The 16,317-nt window shown below is 39.6% G+C and overlaps 1 protein-coding gene across 17 annotated transcripts in view; it reads right to left on the minus strand.

The window, feature by feature from the left end:
• The window catches only part of SOX5 (SRY-box transcription factor 5), a 609,634-nt gene that overhangs the window by 257,375 nt on the left and 335,942 nt on the right, over positions 1-16,317 (minus strand). Inside the window, exon 2 of one of the 17 annotated variants that reach the window (XM_077783328.1) lies at positions 13,503-13,568. The exons of the other annotated variants lie outside the window; for them this stretch is intronic. The gene's annotated coding sequence lies outside the window, so the exon portion shown is untranslated. The remainder of the gene's footprint in view (positions 1-13,502; positions 13,569-16,317) is intronic. 17 annotated transcript variants of the gene reach the window in all.

The raw sequence follows: 16,317 nt of genomic DNA on the forward strand, positions 1-16,317 counted from the left end.
CCCTGCAGGCTTGGATTTTCCCTTTTTAAAAGGAAACATTCTATTGCGGCTTTCATTACTTACTTGTATCATTGCTTTACCCAGTGGGTTTGTGTGCACTGACACTTCAGTGATGACAAAAATTAAGTTCTCTCATCGCTACTGCATTTTGAAACTGCAAAACTAAGTTTCACAGAATCAGAGAATATTCTGAGTGGGAAGGGACCCACAAGGTTCATTGAGTCAAACTCTCTTGGAAGTTCCTACATGGAGTCCTGTGAATAGACTGTAACAGTGGGGTTTTTTTAAACCTAATGACTATATTTACATTAAAATCTAGTCAACCCTCTTTTCTGGGCAGTGATAATTGAAACAAAACAAGCCAACCAAAAAAAAAAAAAAAAAAAAAAACAAACAAAAAAAACCACCCCCCAAAAAACCCCAACCAACAAACAAAAAAACCCAAGCCAAAAACCCCCATAACAAACAAAAACCCCTACACCCAGCATTTAGCTGTACAATGTCACTGCATCCTTTTCACTCGTGTCCTACTTCTCTGGTTGGCATTTTCAGCAGTCTGTAAACCCCTTCCTTGTAAAAGGGCTCATCAGATGTGCAAAGATTTTTACCTTTCTCCTCTCTTTTCCCTCATCCTCCATCTCCATGCTTGCTTTACAGGGGATGATCAGAAAGTGCAGCTGTTACCAAGCTGCTGACTTCACTCTACCTCCTTCCCACCACACATGATATGAATATAAAGCACAAGACAGATTTTAAAATATATTAAAGTGCAAAAAATATAGTTTGCCTTGCTGCTAAGAGAATTTAAAATATGCTTCAAATATTAAGATACCCATAGATTTCTGAAAATCTGACTGGGAGCCCATCTCTATCTCCAAGCACCTTCACAGCTCTATAAACCTCATCTTACTCCTTTTTTGTACCCAATTTATGAGCAAACATTCTATACTTGGACTACCCTTTTCATCATCCTTAAAAGCACTTACAAATACTAATTACTCTTCACATATCCCTTCTCCTGTGAAGTAAATAAGGATTATTATCCTCTCTGAAGTAAATACAGATTACTCACTCCTTTTTCCAGTCTGAGGATACACAGAAGGGGACCTTAACACAAAGTAAAGAGGAACTACTGAAGCACAGACTAAGATACAGAAGTCCTCTATCCCATGCTCAGACTGTGACAATCTAAATCTCACCCATCCATTTGTAAATTATACTCTCAGCCCAACTGTTCCTCTCTGCTGGCTGATGATCAAATATTTAATGCATGCCATAAAATGAAAATATGAAATCTACAGCAGTGCCTCTTATTTGTCATGCCCCATTACTTAGACAGGGTGGTAACGTGTTCACGTGACAGTTTTCAATTTTATTATAGTCTCTATTTGCTCACTTACTTAAGATGTTTAAAGAAGAGTTGTATGGATTATCGGGCAGTCTGAAAAGTTCAGTTCAGAGCTCTTCAAACATATTCATTTTCATCTTATTAGCACAAGTAAAGTAAAAGCCTTAGGCAGGTAATTTACCATCCAGTTTATCCAAAGGGACTTCTAAAGGAAAAGTCAACCTTTGTAAATTGTTGGTGATAATCTCCAAATTGATCATTAATTATCAGCTGCTACTAAGCCTTTCTTCCATCAGCAGCACTGCGAAAATAATAGATGTCTCAGAAAATCTACCATTGTTGTCACTGCCACCTGTGCAGTCAACCCTTATTAAACCCAGAAAAGTTCCAGGGCAGGCAGCTGCCTTGCTCAGGGAATTCTGTCCAGGCACTGCATTTTCCAGGCAGCTGAAAAATTAGTTATCCACCAAAAGTAAAGCATTTCTTATTAAAGTTATACTTTACATTCTTTACTTCCCATGTATAGTGGCAGCCACAAACAATTTAAACCCATTAAAGTGTGCTTAATAAAGAGTACACTGTTTTGTACTGCCAAACCCTAGCTGACATACATAAACTTCATCTTTCCCTCTACAGTTCTATGACTTTCTTCTACTGCAAGTCAATGCTTACAATCTAACAGCAAAAATTTGAAAAGATCATTCCAGACTTTGTCTGTGAAAATGAACTCTGGAACAGACCAAGTGTTCACTATCTCAGGTCCACATCACACAGAATCAGAGCAGGGCAAGAATTTGCATGTCAAAATCCAGTTCAGCCTTGATGCAAATATATTGACAACTGCTGAGTATATACACTACATACACTAAACACAGCCCTCAGAATTTTGGGAAATACTGTGACCAGGGTACAACACCTGACATTCCACAGCTCCTACTTTAATCCCCTTTAATGGACAGTTACAGCTAACTTTCCTGCAGCAGCCATGGATGTCACACACCTCTCACCTTTATTGGGAACAAACACACCTGGCAAACCATACTTTAAAAAACAATCAGGATCCTAAAGAGGACCACAATAAACTGTGAATCTGACAAGCATTTAATCGTGTATTGTCATATCATAGTGAAAAGGAAGCAAAGAATTAATATTAGAGGGAAGATAAAGGCAGGAATGAATTTTTTTAGAAATATAGTATCTGGAAATAGCATCCAGAAAAGGCTGCATGGTTACAAAGTACATCAGTTTACTTTAGCTTGAAGATGGTCTACAGGCAAAAATACCCTAAAACAGGTGATCTTCCACCACCATGGGTTGTAGGTGTAAGACAGAAGCAGCTGAAGTCTTTTACACCTGAAAATGGCAGTTCCAGCAGCACTGCAACATACTTCTCTGGTTTTGTAAAAACTGAAATACAGGCTAGTTCTATAGCTGGGCAACTACATCATCTTGAAAACAAACACACACACACAGAGTAGAAGAGTTTTGTTCACATTTAAAAGACTGATTGCTCACTGGGTTCATGACCTCTGTCCATTGGCAACGACTCCACACTGAGTCCTGATAATTACAAATGCAATGGGATTATAGTCATAAAGATGGAAATGCACAACAGTACCACAGCTGAAAGAAGAACCATCCCTTAAATATAGTTTTGCTCAGATTCTCTCGAATTCAAGTAACTTAGGTTTACAGTTGCAGCCCAGGAGCTTTTAAACATATATGAAATTTCTAGCTCAAAGGACAGGAAGCCTGAAATGGAATAGAAACTTAAAGACAGATGAGACACAAATCTGGTAAAAAAGAAGGGAATAGACTTGTATTTTTATCAGTGAGATGGTTTCAGGAATCGGGCTGCTGCTCTTACAGGAGATTGAGCTAGAAATACTTTAATCTTGAGTAAAGAAAACAAAGGAATCCATCCAAACTCTAAAGGTATGCTTCTGTTCTGGACAGGAGTAATGTCAAATGGCACCACCTCACTGAGCAGTCCTGAGCACTGGATAAACTGAGAGCCAGAGAACTGCCTGACTGACATATCCTGGGTTAAACTTCCAGGACTGAAAACAAAAAAAAAAACCAAACCCACACTCACAAGTGCAAGTAAAACACAGTTTAGGGAGAGAAAATAAATCCTGTCATGTGATTTACAGGTAATTATTTTCAGGAGAACTACACCAAGACTCTCAATGTATGTTTAATATAGGAAACAAGATTTGTCATCAGCAAATAATTTAATAATCCAGTTACATGAGCAGTAACAATTCCTGGGCTGGTAATGAACCCTAGGATATCAAAGTTGTCATCTTTTAAAAAGGATCTTGGTTGATTTTTTGTACATGAGTAGTCCTAATTAATTCAATTGTGCCCTCAGTGTGTTTAGTGCCTGTCTAGGTAGGGGAGAAGAGAGTCTTGCAAAGGTCTCTCTGAGGATTGAGTGAGCTTTGAAATTCTAACTTGGGCCACGTTATATGAAATAGAATCCAGCCTGCTTGCCAGGAAGCAATAAAAGAGAACTCAGTGAGCCTGCTCAAGTGAATACATCTTAGCAGAATCAGGGCCCACTCGAGCCACAAGGGAGGAGAAACTTAAATAAAGCATTTCAGTATAACCATTCTTTCAGCAGTTCTTAGTCTGTATTAGCAGCTAACATCTGAGGAAAGGAAAGGTTTGCTGCTTGGCAATGGTGTGGTGTTAATGTAACACAATCTGTTAAATGAAAAAGCAAAATTAATTCCAATTTGGTGTCTTCACATTTCACACTCCAGAGACTCTCATGGACTGAATGAAAGACAAGAAGGAGAAGAGAAAATTTAGTGATTTTTTTTAAAAAATTAATTGTCTATATTTTTGCATTTCACCTAATTAAGTCAAGAGGCAATCTGAAGAGAAAATATGAAAGGTCTCCTATTTTTATAGGTATTTCTCCCCATGTGGCCTAAGAAATGTTTGCCCATCTTTCACTGCCTACTCCCCCTCTTCCCCTTGTCCTCTCCACAATTCAGATGTTTAGCTTTACTTCAACCTCACAGCAAGGAATGGATTAAGCAGAATTACTTACTGCTATGCCAATTAGGGATGAATTAATTACAATTTTGCCTCTTGTCCCTCTAAGGTTGCAAGTTTGTCTACCAAGCCCAACGTGAATGCAGTGAAGAGCTGCAAACACGCAGGAGTCTGCAGAAACCAACTTTTCCTCCTGACCTATTCAAGCCTCTCACTACACTGGGGTAACTCAATGTGAGTTTTTTCTCTCCAGGCAAAAGCACAGCTGAGCTGCTGTGCTCCTTGGGACTTCAATTCCCAGGACTGTAAAGGGGGGCAGCAATAATACAGATTTTTCAGAGGCACTGTGCGAGTTAATATTTGTAAAGCACCTTGAGGCCAAAGCACATGGGGCACAACAGAAGTACAAAGCATTTACCATCATCAAAATAAACTGGGGCATGTTCCAAGCCGACTGTTCCTGGTGAAGTCTCCCTGGACCTCCACTCAGGACATTTTTGGTTTCCAGAGTTACATGTATGCACTGTCCAAACCAAAAAACTGGAAAGCCACACAAAACTTTTCTTCCTCAGCAGCCCAATTTCTCCTTATTTATTTTTTTTCTGAAAAAATCCTTCACCATACCACCCACATTCATTCACTTCCAGGCTAATTATACACTGAAAGACAACCAGCATCAAGATGATGATAGCTTACAGTGTCAAGGGAAGGCCTAGTCAAATAAACAGGATAATTTCCCTTGGTCTCTCACTTTTTTCCACTTGGTGATGAATCTCAAAACCTCTACGGCCATACCCCTTAAAAAGACTAAGACAATCTTTGTTTCTCTTTTCTCTCTTTTTTGCTACCCCTATATACTTCCAGCAGCACCCTCCCCCACCTATAAATTGCTAACTAAACCTTCCCCTTCACCCTGATTACAGAACAAAATGAAGCCACCACTTAAAAATAACCCAAAAGAATAAAAAATAATCCAAGAGCAAGAGCCCAGTATTGTGTCACCTTCCAGCCAAAATTCCAAAAGTGGGACAGAAAGCAGGTAGCTGTGTTTCTCACACCAGCTCACCCATGTAAGCAGTCCCACCCCATCCCCTCTTCGCTCCTGTGTCAATTCCTTCTTCCATTCCCTTTTCATTTCTCAGCAAGACCATGGATGCTCCAAGGAGAAGCATTCCACAGCTCAAGGCCAGGCTGGATGCTGCCCTGAGCAACCAGACCTAGTGGGTGCCATCCCTTTCTTTCAATGTGGGGTGGGAACAAGAGGAACTTTTAGGTGCCTTCCAACCCAAACCATTCTGTGATTCTGTGAGGCCAAAAGACCTCAAAGAGTTAAAACCTCCTTTTGACTTTAGCAGGATGCCTAACCCTGCAAAGATCTCAGCACTTCCAGCTGCCACTGATTCCAACAGAAACTTCGGACATTTAATTTTTAGCTGTACAACATAAATTACAAATACCTCCTTTTTGATTGATCTGTGGTGATTTTCTAGAGACCCACACCTTCTCAGTCTAATTGTTCTGCTGTGCTAGTCTGGTATTACCTATGACATGATGAAAGGACATTGCTGTACAAACAGGACATGAACCCAAATATCACTTTCTTCACAGAATAAATGTAATGCTACATGTTTGGTCAAATCACTATATAAAGTGGTAAAGGAAGCACACTGAAAAAGTACCTCATGGACTTGATTATAACACATTTAGAGATTTTTTCAATAGAATTGTTCTGAGATTGTGGTTTCTTAACATACCAAAAAGTTCCACTATGTATATAAAGGAAAATATTTTAGTTCAGTTCTCTGCCATTATTTGTTCCAGTCTGTTTTTCACATCTATATAGCTTATTGACACAGCTATATGAGTAATAACATGTATCATGCCTCTTTCAGTACACAACTCACATAAAGAAGAATAGGGTAGTTCAGCCAAATTACTAATTATGAAGGGTATATTTTCAAAAAACAGAAATCAATTGCACATCACAGTCACTGACTGTGGTCATTCATTACATCTCTGCTGTAGATCCTGCTCTGCTTTATAGGAGACATGTCATTACCAAGAGGCAGTAAGAAAATACTGCAGAAGTTTTAGCTCTCTGAATGATAAATATGGTAGTGTTTCAGAACGTACAACATAAAAGATGAAAAAAGTCACACAAAAAAAAGGAAGAGGGAGCAAGGAACAGTGCTGGTTTGCTGGTTCAGTGACATACTGTTCCAATGCAGCTCTTCTAGCACCTTTTCCTCGCACAAACACTCCTAACTAAGCACTTAGAGATTCTGACTGGATTATCGGAACACCATGGAAGACTCCAAATGCAGATGAAGCAGAGTTTTAGAACTGAAATACTCACACATCTAGTCGACATATAAAATTTTCAAAGTAGTACATTTAAAGTAATTTTAAAAACCTAGGATGTTCAATTGCCCTGGCTGTAATCTGTTGCTTTAATTGTCTACCCTTAGTAAACTAAAAAAAAAAAAAAAAAAAAAAAAATCCATAAAAGGTCCAAGCTTTCAGACTTAGTAATGTCCACTGCCTTAAAATCAAGCACAAACAAAAACAGGTTGTGCAAACAGAGAGGAAATAAAAACAAACAAACAAAAAGTCAAAAATAATTTCAAATCTCTCAAGTCAGCATACCTGGGGAACCCTGGAGTTCAACCTGTCCAGTTGAAGCGTGTCAAGTGACAGCATGAATCTCCTCTTGTTTGCTTTTCTTTTTTACCTCCAGACTAGATATTGAGAGGAATGAGTCTGTGGTCCTCTTGCCTCTATCTACTTGGACATCCTTCAGTGACTACACTGCATAACTTGCTAGGTGTTAACCATGTCTCATTCCTTACTCTACAACAGCAGCAGCTACCTTCTTTATCTTTTAGGTAATATTGCCTATACTTCACAGGACAAAATAAAAGCATGCCTTCTAATTTGGATTATTAGCCATGTGAATGTGCATCCTGCTACCCACTGAATTAAAAAGTAACAGGGATACTAAAAAAACCTGGACAAGTCCACACCAAAAGAAACACAAACAATAACAAAAAAACCCTAAACTATACTTAAATGGCCCAAAATCTGTTCTTTAACTGATATCATGTACACCCATTTCAGTGTTTCACAATTGCTTCTTCATTCCTGAAATGTGAAATCATTCCAAGGGGACTCCAAGCTTTGCTGTATTTTCCATGTTTCACTTCAATAAAATATTACAAATACGTTACCATGTAGCTGGGAATTTTTTCTGCAATCATCACAACAAAGCAATGTTTTCATAATATTGCCACAAACCACATCTATTACCTCATACAAGAGCACAGTGTTTTGGCAATGCAGTGCAAGTAGTAGGAACAACCTCACCATCATCTTCCAAAATAGTTCTTTGAACACATTTCCAAAAAACAGTAGCAACAAAAGCCCTGCCATTCATTCCTTCCCTCCCCCTCCACGGTGGATGGGAGGAAAGCACTGACACAAGCACTGCCCTCTCCCATCTCTGTTATTTAGAGGCTCTGGACCACAGATAAGTCACTCTGGAGTCAACAGGAAGCATTCCAAAACCTGGAGAAACTGCGTACATCATTAAACCTGAGCACTCCAGAATAAAGTTTAAAAAAAGCAGACTGTTTAATCTTCCTGTCTCACGTGTCTTAACCACGTCATAGTGAGAGTTAGGGAAACACTTAAATTATGTCAGATATGTAAGCAGTGCCTCGTTTTAATGTGAAAATGACACTGAAAATTACAGCAGAAAAAATTGAAGATGAGGTGAAAATTCTTTTGCTCGTGGCCTGATGCTTTTAGCAAGTCCAAAACCTCCAGAACTTCAAAAGAATCAAAGTCACTCAAAGCCTAACAGAGCTGGCATTTATTTATGTGTTCAATCTACTATACTCCTTCCCAGACTTTACCCAAAATGGTTTCAAGCAACTTACTGTTAATAAGGATTAAACCTACTTAACAGAAGTATTTCCAGAGATCACATCACTATCAGGCCTGATTACCAGCCCTTGGAAGTCTACAGCAGCAAGGCTCCACTCCTCATATACTCTAAATATGACTATATATTTGTATTCTGGATTCCTTCTCAGTGAGAACCAGTGCATGCAAAATAAATTCCACAATCCCACATCTTGTATACAAAGGGCATCACACATATCCTGTGATTTAAGCTATTCTCCTGAAATTATCTTAGTCTCACACAATCACACTTCAAATACCCCATATGTCCACTTTGTTTATCCCTCCTTTGAAAAGCTAATAAATGTAATACTTAGATGCAACTGCATTTCATCTAGAAACAATTATCTGCAGTACTTTGTGCCAGGAAAAGCATCAATAGGCATCGTTAACTACATTTCCACTTTATTTTCTTCCCCTCTAATGGGCCAAATCCAACACCCAAGCGAAGTCAATGAGAGCCTCACAATTGTTTTCAGTGAGAGCTGGACAGAGCCCCACGGTGGCACATGAATGTGAGGTTTGTGCAAGGAGGCCGAGTGACAAGCACAGCCTCTGTTTATTCACACCACGATACTGCAAAGGGAGAGGAAGAACAAACTTCCCGGGATGTTCCCACTACCCAGAGCTGCTGAAGAGCCAGCAATAAAAGCTTTGGAGGTGGAAACAAACACTGCTCTCTGGACTTACTCAGTCCTTGTTCTCCTTTCTAAAGCTGTCCATAAGAGCTGAAAACTGGACTGACACAGGCAGCTGGTAAAATCAAACATTTACTTGTTACTCTCCCCTAGGTGTTTCTAAAATTAAAAACACAATACAAGACCCACCCTTGGTGCTACACAGAGCCTCCTATTCACCCAGGCTGTTTTCATCTCAAAGGGAAAAACAAGTAATCTGCACAATAGTTCTCAGTTACAATGTACCTGTCTTGCTTTACTGAACTCTACCTGATACAGGGTTTTAAAATGGTAGACAATTTATTTCGGGCACTCACTGTGATGTTTCACACAGATAAAAATAAGGAGAGGGGGAAAAAAACGAGCTCTTGTTTTTCCCTAAAATATCCATGGAAAGGGTATATTTCCAAAGCGCCTGAATACATCAGCCAAACTATTAAAAGCCCCCAAAAGTACCCCATAATTTTAAAAAGACTCTCAAGTGCTTTGTACTTATTTGCTCCCATGCAATGTTTGCCCAAACAATTTTTTATTTCTTTATGAAAATCATGTACTCTTCCCACATACACGCTCATGCCTTCCTCCTGCTTTCAGCGTTAAATGTAACACCAGAATCTTTGAAAGTGCAGATGTTATGTTGTGGGAGATAAGAATCCTGCTCACTTCTGGTGAGCAGCAGAAATCACTCTGGGAAAGGTTCAGCTGGCAGGCATAAAACAGGTGACAAAACCAGAGAAGGGCTTGCATGGCTGGCATGTGGTCACCTCGTGCATGGGGCAGTGATTGTTTGGGGACATCAGTGGCCACCAGGTGATCCAAAAGCTGACTGGGTAAAAGGATGCGTGAACAGCGACACTGCAGTGGCAGGCAGCCAAATGCATGCTTGTTTTGGGTTAAGTTTAGATCATAAAATGGCTTGCTTTGTTGCAATAAATTATCTTCCTCAAAGAAAGAGGTCTGCATGTCTTTGTTCCCCATTGCTACATTATGAAGTCTTTTAAAGCTAGGAGACAACTTTTTCCTGGAGACTTTCAAATCTCTATCTGTCTAGGGCTTCCAGGAAGGCACAAGATGCATGTAATGCTCCAAGGGATTCCCAAAGTCCTGCAATGACACGTGCCTGACCTTGCCTTCCCTCGCACACTGGAGCTACACAGTCAAGCACCGGCAAGTTGATATTCCATTGCCACTTGGCACCTGTATATTGCAAAGGCCACTTTTATTTGGCATTATAAAAAGACAGGCCACAAGGAGGGTTGAAGTCCAACCATTAAACCTGGTCATTCGTACCCAGGTTTAATGCAGATGCAGCTGTAACCTGATTGTAACACCAAACTTGCTGAAAATCACAAGAGCATCCTCCTCTGAAAACCATCCTCTATCCATCGCCAGCTTTCCACAGGTCGGAGGGCTAAACTTAGTGGAAAGGGTGATGGAATGCAGCAGTTTCCTTAAAACCAACACCAAGAGACAACCAGAATTTTAGTGGTAGAAGTGAAAGAAGAAATGAAAAAGAAAAAAGAAGGGAGAGGGCAAGATATTTGCCCATCTCATATTTAGAGCACAGAGGAAATTTAGCCTTAACAGTGTAAATCAAATTAAACATTTCAGGGGTCTGGCTTTAACAGCTGCCATTTTAATAAAAAGGGGGACAATTGGAAGGCTGTTTAGAAACTGTAGCTGCATTCTCCTACCCTCTGCCTCCTCCTTCTCCCAACCCTTCCTTCCACACCAACTGCTATCTCTAATTTACCTTGCCATGCAGTCACTCCAGAAATCCCTCCCAACCACAGAGGACTGAAGGAATCTACAGAAAATAAACTGACAATAAATACGACTATATTACCTAAAGGGAGGAGGGGAAGCAACGAAAATTACCGAACTGTTGACATTGGTCAAGGAAACTTTCCCCTCTAAAATTTCAAAGAACATGAATGCTGAGCAGCAAAAGTCTCATTATGAATTCACTCAAAACTGGTTTTTTTACAGAGCTCCTTCTCCCCCATCCCAGAATACAGGAGCCCATTCTTGTGCAATCATTAGTGCTCAACGGCAGATAGGCTGCTATTTCCCATTCCTGAAAAAACCCATTTTATGGAACGCAACGTGAAGAACTGCTTCATTAATCAGATGGTCAAGCAGCTCCAGTAGAGCTGCTACAGGGAGGCATGGTGACACCGTGGTGGGAGAACTGGCTTTCTTTCCATCTGGATCATCACTGAAAGGGCTTCAGAACTTCCTTAAACTTAACAGGTTTATTGTTTTAATCCCTACCTGGGAGAATAACAGGACTCATCATATAAACGTAGAAAGAAAGTGTGACTGCATGTGGGGAGAAGGTAAAAGGGAAGCAGCTGAGGAAGAGAAAAGATTAGTATAATATAGAAGACTGCAAGTCTATCTTCTTGCTGGCACTGAAAACATTAGTACTGTTAATTTCACACACATTTTTTAAAAGAGTCAAATTTTTGTTGTCCACACATCATGATTCAACTAAAACCATGCAGAAGCTTTTAAGTTTCCAATATTATCTGTCTTTCAGCGTCTCAGATCTTCTCCACAAAAAGCCAGGCTCAGGCTAATAAAATGTAATAGTTTAAAGCAGCACTTTCTTAAGACCCTGTAACATACAGAAAATGAAATCTTTATTAAAATGAGAACATAAATATCAATCAGTCCTTTTATTCACCCTATTGACATCTTGGAAGCAAACAATCCAGCCCTACTTATAAATCAGAAGTACATTTACTGAGGAAAGCATCCAGAAACATTATGAACTGACATAAGCAGCTCTCCAGGCACAGCAGCAAGGAACCCTCAGCCCTGTCCAAAGGTGTTAACAATGCAGGACTAATGTGACACGGCACTAAATGGATGGCCAAACACAGAGGCTTTGTCACACACAGGAGGTTGCATTTTTGCCATCTTTTTCCAAACATGCACCTAAGGGAAAATACTATCAAGCCCTTTCAAAGAAAGGCTTTCAAAGAAGAAAAGGAAAGAAGACACTGTTTTGTCCTGCATATTTTCAGGACAACTGCTAACAAAGAGTGAAAGCTCCACAGATTATTTATTTTTCTCTTACGGTGGATTTTCCTCTGTTTAACTTAAGGGTAAAACATGAACTAGTCGGAGTACCAAATTACCACATACCCAAGTCTCCTCACTTTCAAAATTTATTTTATACAGCTATATATTCCATAAATAGGGTTTTACCAAAGGTTTTAGTCAGTCTCATTCATTCTCAACCTTTAAACAGATGAACTGGATCAAAATGATTGTATTATATTCGTGTAATTTATAGCATCAACTTTACTTTCCACCACTGCACCACTAAAGGAAGACCGTGGTCCTGATCTAAAGCTGTAAATTCCGATCAAATGGGAAAGTGTTAAATTCAGAAGAGCTTTTGGTCCATTAACTTCCATGCTGATTTGACACGCTCTGCAGTGCTTGGGCAACAGACTCTGCCATACAGCGTATTCCTAAGCAAACAGTGCTTTGTGTCATAAACCATCTGGGGTGTCAGTTCCAAGGGCCACTCATCTAGGCTCCTCTGATACACTTGGAAATGCCGAGATGCAGAACAGAAATTTTTCCTCACTACAAAATATCTTTTGCAAGGGTAAGGGAGATGCTACCATCAGAGAAATGATGGCAGACGCAAAATTTTGGCTAAGGGTGTTGTTTTCGTTATTCCACCGAAGAAAACCACTGGACAAACAAGCTTTCTGAAACACTGGAATTTTTCTAAGGTGCCAGTGAAAGTGATACCCTTCATAATCTGGACAGTGCTCCCTTTCATATCAGAGCCTATAGCTGCAAAGCTAAGTGCCAAGCAGATGGTTGAAATCTGTTTTGTATAAGAAGTGTGTGCGCACACACATTTTTTTTGTATTCATATTCAGGCCTAGGTTCTAGCCATCAAAACACTGGCACTGAAGCAATCATTAGCTGCACTTTAGACAACTGGCAACTAAGGTATTCACAGTTCTCCACAAAATGTTCAGTTAATACCTCCCAGATGTATAACTAAGGCAAAAGACCATCTTCTTAAACTGGTATCAGTGCTTTGGATGGCCTTTCAATAGACTGTACATGTATGTAAAAAGCTATTGTATTTATCTCCTTTTTAAAAGAATGCTCTGTTACGCTCTAAGTGTTTATAGCAGCTTTTAAAAACACAGGCTTCCGTATCAAATTCGACCCAAATACAACAGCAGAAACTCCATTCATCTTGTTTTCATCTTTCTAAGAAACATCTAGCAGGAAATTCTGTAGGCAATTTTAAGAGAAAGACTTTGTCTTTCTTATCTGATAACTATTTAGCTTATTTTAAAAGTAAATATAAGATAGGTTCAGCTGCTCTAGTGGAATCAGTTCCAGACAAGATGAACCTGTTCCTGCTACCCTGGACAACTCATGCATGTCACCTCAGCTGCAGCAACCTCAGTCAATTTCTACGTGGGTTGCTTATTACCACAAACAGCAAAACCAGAAATGCTTACCAGCATGGGGCTCTGCTGTCTGCCTGGGCTTCTCATGGAATCAGTGAACAGGTGACAATAATTTGCCTGGTGACAAATTAACAAGTTAACACTTTTGAAAACTGGGGTTATCAAACAAATGTATATTTGGAAGAAGGCATTTCTGTGCAGCAGTCTCTCTATAGGCCTTGGTAGCCACAACTAGGAATTAGTACCTTGAGAAACACACAGTTTCAAAACAAAGATTGATTTTCTGTGCAATGCCAAGTCCACTAAGGGCCAGATGTTAGCTCTGGCATCATTCAGGTAAATTTTCATCATGGCCATTCAGATCATTCTAATGTGCCAGGCATACTTGCTGTTTAGGAGAAAAAGATAGTTAACCTGTTGTCAAAGCACAGCAACACAGAACTCCCGAAATCCCCAGATTTGCTGAAGCCTAGAGAAATCCCTCCTGATGCTTTGGAAACTCTGGTGACATGGCAACTCATGGATGTTTGCTGCAGGTTAAGGAAACTCAGAATGCTGCTCCTCACAAGTCATATTTTCATGCCATCATGAAGGACTGGGGTGAGGAATACCAGCCTTTCTCATGGAGTTCAGCAGGACATTAATTAATTAGGCCTACGTTTTTAGGACCGGACACTGAACTCCAGTGCTACCGAGTCCAAACACTCAGAATGAATGGGCACGTTTTTAAAGGATGCCTTGACTGGCCCTATCACAAAACAGGTCTTTGTGAACACACTGCTGAAAAACTATGACTGAAGCACTATGAAACTGGCCTGATCATAATCCATTATCTTGAAAATAATGTCACTCTTAAAAAGCTCATCAAAGAGAATAACTTAACATCTTAGTCATGATATTCAAAGGCAACAGAGATCAAATCCACCCATGACTACCTTGGTTTACACACATTTTTTCAACAGTGTGTAGTAAAGCTTGCAACACACAGCCTAGATGTAAAGGCTACCTGCAGACCTCAGCACTTCAGCTCTAAAGAGAGTGCAGTTGGAAACAAGGAAAAAAATTCACTAAAACAGATTAGAACTTTTGACATGAATAAGAAAATAATTCCTCCCCTTTAACATAACCCTGTATCATTTCAGGTCTCATTTAAAAAGCAGATGTCAAACGTTCAGGGAAGAATTCACAATACATTTTGTGTTCTGCAGTGGGGTCTTTTGCTTTTAGTCCGGTTGGTTGGTTGGCTCACTGTGGCTGCCTACATTGCCACTTCCAGAAGAATCTGCTCCTCACATCAATACTCTTCACATGAACAATTTTTTCCTGGACTCACCTCGTGCCTGGTCCTTAGGTTATAAAACATATGATAGCTCTGGTACGTATGGCTGAAGATGTTAGCTGTTCCCCAGGACCAAAGTTTACCTGTTCGTAGCACACACAGTTTCCCAACTACTGCTTAAACACAGCAGGTACTGCTGCCTGATCCAGCTAACCAAACTTGCCCCCAGGTAAGGAGCTGGCTTAGAAGCAACTCTGATAACTGGAGGGTCTACAAACAGTATTCCCTCCCAGCCCTCAATTATACAACTGTGGCTGCAAACATTTCTTTAATTTGTTTTATTAATTATACTCCACAGTCCCTATTTTACATACTTAAGCGATTTGAATACTATAGTTCATCTTGCTAGAATGAGACCTTTAGAAATTATAATTGGACAGAGAGAAGTCTGTAATTTGCAGTTCTTATGATCTCAAGAAGTGAAAAGGAGGGTGTCTCGAGGTTAAAAAACAGGACTCCCAGTCAGCATTGCTACTTTTTAAACTCGCACATGCAAAAAATTTTGTGACAGCATTCCTCCATTTACTCATGTATAGGTTAATCTCGCTTCTCAATTTAAAAAGCACAGAAATCTTCATGATTTGTATATCAATGCTTTCCAAATGCTCTGAATTCCTAATCAAAAGACTTCACAGGAAGTATGAATCTATTATTAATAATATCAGTACTTCTAACAGTAAAGCAACTTCTCCATACATGCATCTGGAAAAAAAAAAAAAAAAAAAAAAACAGAAAGAGAATACCCATACACATATATTGCTCAATTTATAAATTGTTAAGCATGGCTTCAGGACTGGAATCTTATTCATGAACCATACTAGTGATCTCTTACCTACTCCCTGTTTCTGAATTTTCCCCATACAAAGACACATTTATATTACTCTAAGCACAAAGGCTGCTCTGTGGAATGGAAAGAAACCTTCTTTTTTTGTGTTTGTACAGTGACACACATAATGGGGTCCTGATTCAGGATGCTTGCACTCTACAAAAACACACTAAATCAATGACACTAATACACGTGAAGATTATCTGTAAAAGAGATGCATGGCATGCTTGAGAGTGGCACAGCACTTTCCCTATAATTTGCCTGGCATTTCATGCAAACGCCTAATGTGTATTCCTGAGTCACACAATTCATTTCAGACTTTAGGCAAGAACAGAAAAAGTGAGCAGAACTTACAAAACATAAGCCAAGGAGGAGAGCCTTCCACTGAGAAATTCTGCCAAATTCTAATCTCAGTTGTAAAACCAGAATCAGCCCGATGTTCATGGGGTTTTGACAAAGATGAGAACCGGTAGCCTTCTTTAAAACACACCATAAATTTCTACTTCTGTGTCCAAAACCCAGGAGCAAAAAAAAAAAAAAAAATCAAAGCCCGAACCTGAAGAGAGAAATGTATTTTCCGTGTCCCTGTTATATTCAAATACAAAAGCCTAGATATTTTTAACAGACATGGAAAAAAAGAACTATTTGGCTTTACTCAGCAACTGCAGAAGGAAACTGTACCAAAAGAATAATATTGCATG

This window comes from Lonchura striata, chromosome 5, assembly GCF_046129695.1.
Source record: "Lonchura striata isolate bLonStr1 chromosome 5, bLonStr1.mat, whole genome shotgun sequence".
Classification (NCBI taxonomy): Eukaryota; Metazoa; Chordata; class Aves; order Passeriformes; family Estrildidae; genus Lonchura; species Lonchura striata.